Below are 7,815 nucleotides of genomic sequence, written 5' to 3' on the forward strand. Positions count from 1 at the left end.
GAAAAAGTACACACACACACACACACACAACACAGCAACACAGCAACACTGACTTATATATGTAGTTTGTGGCTAGAGGCCTCCTGTGACAGAATTTAGCTTGATGGACGGAGAGTGATTTAGAGAATTACTGAGTGACATTTCTGTAAAAACTTGGCAGGGAACGTCAGATGACAGCGTATGTACAGACTCAACAGCGGCAGCCTCGCAGCCGCCAGCTGAGCTAATACCAGGACCAAAATTAGAACATTTCCCAAACACTGAAAGAAAACAGTCCTGACCCCGGAGCCCATCGCAAGCGCTTCTTATCACGGCTGAAGATGCATTATGCCGCCTGATCTCGCACAATGGAATGTGAAATACTCTTTTTCCGGTCGTCCTATGTCGCAAATGGATTTCCTTTGTGTCTGCTGTGATACGATTCCCGGGCTGTGTCATTACATGTCCGACAAAGCCTCACTTAAAATGGTTGTCATGGGCACAGTAGCACAAGCTCAGAATGTCCAGGTTTTTTTTTTTTTTGGTGAGACTGGCAGCTTGATTGTCACTTTTGAGGCGTGCCTGTTATTTTGTACAACTCCTCCGTCGCTGATTACATGCTGAGCGTACTAAGCTGTTGTTTCGATTCTCATACAGGGCGCACCTCCTCTAATCACCCTTATATTATTTTTCAGAGATCCCTGCCAGTGTACCTGCAGGCATGTGCTGCTGATTAGAGACCTCCATAATTGATTGAGCAGCCGGAAAATTATGCAGAAACAATACTAATGATAGCAGCGATGTGAAAAATCAAGGCATTAAAGTAATAAGTCGGAAACACTGGACTTGTTCTACCCTTTCCCGAAAATACACTTTGTAATGCCACATATATGGGATATGAACACAGTGCATTATTCAAACATTTTGAATGCAGAAAGTGGTCAGTGGCCACAGATGCAATATTTAAGATTCTGGAAAGCACATTTAAAAGCTGTTTTCAAAATGTGAGTGTGTTTTATATGCTTGTCTGGGAGATTCGGGGTATTAAAAGCATTCAAGGTCTGTCAAGGACAGCTGTCAGCAATAAAATTCCAATGATTTTTCATTAGAAAATAGTAAGAAAGAAGAAAGCAACAATCAAAAATATATGTTCGACACAACAGAGGACGGATGCATACCGATCTTTACTGCCGAGACGTTTCACCAATGAGATTTCGCTTTTCTCTTTTTCACGGTGAAGGTTGTCCGCAATCCCATCAATCAACATGTGAAGCGAGGGTGCGAGCGGAGAAGAGTGAGACCTCATGGTTCTCATACTGATGCTGTTCTTCTTCTTTCTTTTTTTTTTTTAATTCGTCCACCTCCTTTCAACTATCCGTTCTCATCCCTCTTCCAGCTCGCCTCAACACAAGGGAATGAATTTTCTTATGAGGTCAAATATGAGCTATATAGGGAGTGTATATTGATTCATTTCTGCATGGCTTCTACAATGACTTTTCCCAAAAGAATGGGATGGAACAAATTTCTACCTGATGTGTGCTTTGCCACAAGCTTAGACGTTTTCCTCATATTTTTGTCTCGGAGGAATAGGTTGATACATATATTTTTTTTAAACATACATATCAGAGCAGGAATGGACTGAGTGTACCTGCAGAGAAGGAGCAGCAAAAGTAGACAGAGAGTAGAAACTGCAATCAACTCCCGTGTGGGCTGATTCAGCTCCCACGTTATTATTATATTTCTTGTGGTTGATTGCACTTCCCAAGAGAAGGTATGGTTTTGTTTAAAGATAGATCACGTATGGCAATTGTTATTCAGAGCATGAATGAACATCATGTGATTTCACTGCCGGGATGAAAGACGAGCGAAAGCCAAGGAAATCAATTCAGGTCAAAAGTATATATTTTTTAAAACCAACAATAAGTCTGTCAAACAGACAACAGACAAAAATCTGAGAAAAGCCTCCCTTTCTTTTCCCCCCTCACAGAAAGCCTACAGGGCTGTCAGAGTCCTGCGGAAAAAACGTCAATGGATCATGCTGAACTTGAGTGTCTTGCTTGATATCTGCAGTGCAATTTCATTTTGTTTCGTTGTGCTTTCTCCTCTAATGGATCTGAGTTCTGCACAACACAAACACCACAGTAATTGGTCACCTGTGGAAAGGAGTGCATCTACTGATGGATTTTCACAGCGCAGTGGACACGCAGTTATGGCAGTGCCAGTGCAATGTTTCATGGGTGCTTATTGTCCATTCATATATTGGAATTTGATTTCCTTCAGCATGTCGCAGTTGTCATATATACAGATTTTCACCAGGGACGCCAAAGGGTGCTTTCGTGGTGAGAGTCGCCAGGGAGTACATTAAGAGGTATGTTGGTTATTTGTAGGTTGTAGAGGACCAGTGTGCCATTGTAGAAATAATTCCAATTAACAATAGTTCAGACTGTTTGCTAAAAGTAACTGATAGACGGTTTAAATATTTCATACCTGTGTCTTCAACAAAAGTCCTTAGAGTTATAGCAAGTAAGTATTATTTGATAAAAATTTGAAAGGGTTTTTTGGAACTGTCTGGAAATCACATTAACATGAATCCTGCATATTAGCAAAATAAAAAATAAAACAAATAATTCTGTATAACAAAGCACTGATGATAGTCTGCCCATGGTCAGACTATCATGGTTAGCTAGTCAGCTAACTATAAATTATCATGTTGGCCGGTTATCTGTATTAGAATCTCAAATGTATTTGTAATGATATTCTGAGGCTAACGTGCCCAGCATTAGTCATGCAACAAATGCTGCTGACTTGTTTATTTCCTGGCACTGTAGGTCCTGATCTACTGTATGTGGATAAATAGATAATGGTTAGCTAAATGAACTTAGGTTAAAGTGGTGGATACATGGTGAATTAAATGATAACAGTGGGTAAAAGTGATGGATAAATAGTTAAATCAGCTAAATGTATAACACATTTGGTTTAAATGGTTAGCTAATGCTACCGCATCCACCGCAGATAGTTATGCCAGCTTCAGCAAGGCTACACCGAGCCTTAAAGGTCCCATATTATACTGTTTTTCATCAATTTCACGCAGCTGTCAGAGTTCCAGCAAAACTGTATTCGAAATGCATTGCCCCAAACCCATCCGTGGTCCTGAATTTCAGCTGTCCAAAATTTGCTCAAGAGCAGGCTGATACTGATAGCAGGCTGTTTCTGCGCCTGCACCTTTAAATGCTAATAAGCTCCATCTGTCAACGCCTGCCTTGCCTGCTACACGCCCCTCTCAGGGAGAGGATGGTGCTTGCCCTAGCGATAGCACACGCTAAAGTTTTACTGTGGATGTATCGCTTTGGCTCCCCGAGATGCCGTCATGAAACCATAGTAGTTTGACCCAGAATCTCTCTACGGCTGCAGCAGGACATTTCAGAATGGTTAGTGTGTCCGAATGATGTCGTAATATCGTAATATTATTAACATTAAACTCGCTTCAAACGCCATTGCATAGCGGACCGAAGCAGAGCTAACTAGTTAGACTACTTCACCGTATTCGTAGACAACTATAAATACTATCAAAACATGGCGACACTTACCTGTGGCTCGGGTGCAGTTGCTGGGTCTGGTACGAGGGTCAGTGTCGAGGCAAAGCCAGCTTTGTACTGACCCTTTACCTCCAGTTTACATATGTAGAGACCAGAAAATAAAATGTATTTTTCAAAATATGAGACCTTTAACTAGCTAGCTGAATTAGCTTAGCATTGAGTTTTGAAGCTAACTTATCAGTATGTCAGTGCATATTAATTATTAACATTATTTGCCTTCTTCACTATCACTAACCCAGCTGATTTTTACTTGGTTGGTCTCAAGTTTGTTTCATTAACATACATTAAAACTATCTTATGAATGTAATTACTATGTAACACATTTATTGAAGACAATTTTGAATATTTAAGTTGTAACACATGACCCCAGGTCATAGAGACACTGGACGGTGCATCTTAGCATACAAGCATACAGCAACTACCAGTCAGACACCCTATTGAGTTATATATCATAAATATGTAATAAAACACAAACAACAAAAACAATGTTCAGTCACCATGACTATTTCAACAGAACTGGTCCAACTAGTGGCACTATGTAAATGTGTCTCCATGTTTTGTCTGACTGCTATATAAGAAAGTCTCATTTGTCTCCAGCTGTGACAGACTGTCACGCTGTGTAATATGGCAGATATTGGCTCAGATGTAGCTGCAGGCTGATCGCAAGTATCAGATGTCGATACGCACAACATGACATATTTACATTTCTGTTGTAGACAGGTTGTAAAGGGACAAAAATCAACTCTAAGTACAAATGAACACATTTGGAACATGATGGGCGGTGTTGATACAAAACAGAACAAGAAAAAATCTTAACAGACGTATGACAAACTTGGCAATCACTCTAATACAACACATGTAAAGGACTGCTTGTGTTTGGTGAAGACTAAAACTGGCTGCGATTAAATGATCCCCCCAGCCCACTTCATTGTTGCCAGTGGACAGTAAATAAAGTGTAGGTGAAAGCCGTGGTTGTCTTTGTGACGCTGATGGAAAAGACATTCCAGCATCAGTGTGTGTCCTTCATCCCTCACCGTCACGGTGGCTGCTTCCTTCCCATCATCCCTCAGCAGGCGAGTGTCACATAGTGAAATGTGAATGGCTGCGCGGGATTGCAGACCTTGGCAGCGCTTTTGATAGCTGCTAAGTGTCGAGCCACTGAACACTGAACAGTGATGTTGCCTTCCTCTGTTCCACTCAGTCTGATGCTGAACACCAACGCAAATAGGCTGTAGCCAAGAACATAATCCATATGTTAGGAGAGGTTAACGAGGGAAGGCAATTGCCTTGTCATGGCCAGTCATACACCACATATATGCCCTGTTGTTAAGTAGAAAAAAAAGTGTTAGCTTTTTTGAAGACTTGTTGGCCTTGTTTATATGGATAATACACATTTTACAACGTATCCAATTCTAATGGGATTTGAAAAAAGCTTTTGTATGAATAGAAAACGAATCGTGTCATTTTACGGAGCACCATATAATCCTCCAGCCCAGTCACCAGAGTTAAATGTCAGCACTCTATGTGTCTGCTCACCATGGATACATTCATTTTGTACTTTTCATACACATCATCCGAAAAACTTCTACAATATATGAAAAAAAAAACACTGGATTTTCTTACTACCATCACATTTGAAGAGAATAATTCTAGTGGCAGCACCCAGCTATATCTTTTTTTTCAGTATTCTTTATGTAATAAAAGAGAAGTCATCTCAGCACTCCACCATGAATTTTTTTTTTTTTCTTGTGTAGCATAGGAACTACAAGTTTCATTTTATTGTTCAATATTATGTAGTCAATTACAAGAAAATGAACTATTGACCTGGAAAAAGTCACCAAGTACGCTCAGCATTCCTTCACAGGATGAAGCTGTTCACGGACCTGGAAGCAGCTGGAGAAGCTGATTTTACTCTGCGCACTTTACTCAACCTGGATAACTGGACTTAAATGAAGAAAATGATGGAACACCAGCACGGTATTGGACTGTATAGAAGATAGAAATAATGGTTTGAAAGGAATATGAATAAAAGGTGAATGACAAGCAGTAAAAACAGCAGCAAAACACCAAATCCAAAGAAGAAGGACCACTGGCATCATCTGTGCAGTGCTCTCACACTGTAGCATTTCCCGTAAAACAGTATGCAAACTACTCTTACTACTGATGTTTTAGCGCATTTAGGAGCACGCCGATAAGGAATTTTGTAGTCAGCCAGCGGCTTTGTTTTGGCTCACGCTAGTACAAAAGCTAAGATAACATCAACCAAGACGGAAGAAAAAAACAGCCCAGTTATCTCCGACAACTTCTCCAACCGGTCAATTAATTACATAAAGATGTCGATGACGTTGCTGATGCCTCGTCAGTCGTTGAGGAGGGTTAAACCCTAATGGCCTTGGGGTTCCTCTCTCTGTGACCGAGCGCAGCGTGGGCTGCAGGCCTGCTGGCGTCAGTTGGGTGGCTGCGGTCGATCTGGCTTTCAAGTAAAGTTCTGCTCTAGTTTTTATTTTGACTTTCACCGGGACTTGGTGCAGGGATGCCATCTGAATCAATTGTTCTTTCTATAATGTCACTCTAAAGACGTGCTCTCAGGTACAGAAATTTGGTAAGGATTCTTTGCATATGAATCAGTACCTAGGAGTGCCAATGAACCAACGCCACTCAGTTTGGTACCCGTCTCTACTTGGAAATTTAATTTTTGAGCTGTGTTAGCTTAAATGTAACCAGACTATGTGCACAATGTTGTTGAAAAAAAAGAAAACTGTTGTAACAAGAAGGACCATAGAGTTCCAACATATGCATGGTTTGAAAGGTACATTGCCAGACTTTATTCTGGCTGTTGGGTTTATCCTGCGGTGGAGGCGAAACAACAGGAATTAGAACAGCTCTTTCATAACAATGTAATATTTTTGATTCTTAGACCTTTGCATTGAATCTCTTACATAAAGTTTTTTGAGGGATTTATGAAATTGTTGCACTGCCTGACTGCTTTCAAGGCAGCATAGATTACATGATCATGTATTTTTTAAGCGGTGTTCTACATAGTGGGAGCATCCCTCAGGCAGCGGAGACAAAGGGGGTGGGTGGTTAATCTGTGAGATTCATTTCGTGTCGTATACACATATGCATACAGTCTTTAATCATCATAGGCAGAACAACCTCTTATAATTCGATAATCACACAATGATGTTTCCAAGTGTGCTTCACTGTAGCTTCTCGGTGACAAAGTGAAGCAGGAGCACTAGAGAAAGTGACCTGTCCCAGAAAACATCAGCCCCTGCTGAGCCGGAGTCGTACTCGTGACAACATTACTCTGTTGTTTTCTGGAGTGCAACAGGAAAAGACAATAGGCAAGATCAGCCTCTGAATTACCAAACTCAGCTTAATATCCACTTACACAGTCCGAGCGGGTCAGAATTGAGCTGTTGCACCAATAATTTGTACAGTGCCAACGGTACTACAGAAGCATGAAATGGATATTGATCCCATCGTGTGCTTCTGTTTTCTTCAGCATCTTCTCTCTGGCAGGGGTTGTAGATGTTAGGCATACACTGTAGCCTTGGGTACTACTCCCACCAGACTCCACTTTTATTTACTCCGATTTGAGATTTTTGCCGTTGCGGTTTGCTGCCAAAGTACGAGCAAACAACTTTCACATGGCAAATGAGGAATAACTGTTTTTTTTTTGTTTTAAGTTTGTTTTGAGGAAGGTCAGTCTGCTTTATCAAAAACAGCATGCTGTATGTGTTTGTCCTGGATATTCAGTCCATGATACAGAATATTTTAGCAGTTTGTTAACACTTTGTAGATTTGGCACGGGTTTGCAGCGCATAGTGTTCAACATGTGAATCTTCTCTCTGGAGCAGAAAGGTTTTTTATATGCAAATAGCCGAATATCAGGGATTGATATATATTTGATAGGATTCTAAAATCAAATGTCGTTGCTGTTTGGACATCAGACCCGTCAGAGTCGAGCCTCCAAGGCCAACATGGATAACAGCAATCGCCAAAGTACGATAAACATTACTCGGATAACTGATTTATGTTATCAAAGGCACTGCTCATTCAAACAGCTAGACATCCTTCTGGTGTGTTTCGGTCTCTTTCAGATTCTTTTCTTTTGAAAGTAGTTCAGCGGTTGTTTTGTTTCTTTCATGAGGATTACAAGGAGCAGCAGCTCATTTGAAAGTTGATGTTTTATTCAGTCGCAGTTTGAGTTCCTTTTTCGTAGATTGTGCCTCTG

Source organism: Acanthopagrus latus, chromosome 21 (assembly GCF_904848185.1).
Source record: "Acanthopagrus latus isolate v.2019 chromosome 21, fAcaLat1.1, whole genome shotgun sequence".
Taxonomy (NCBI): Eukaryota; Metazoa; Chordata; class Actinopteri; order Spariformes; family Sparidae; genus Acanthopagrus; species Acanthopagrus latus.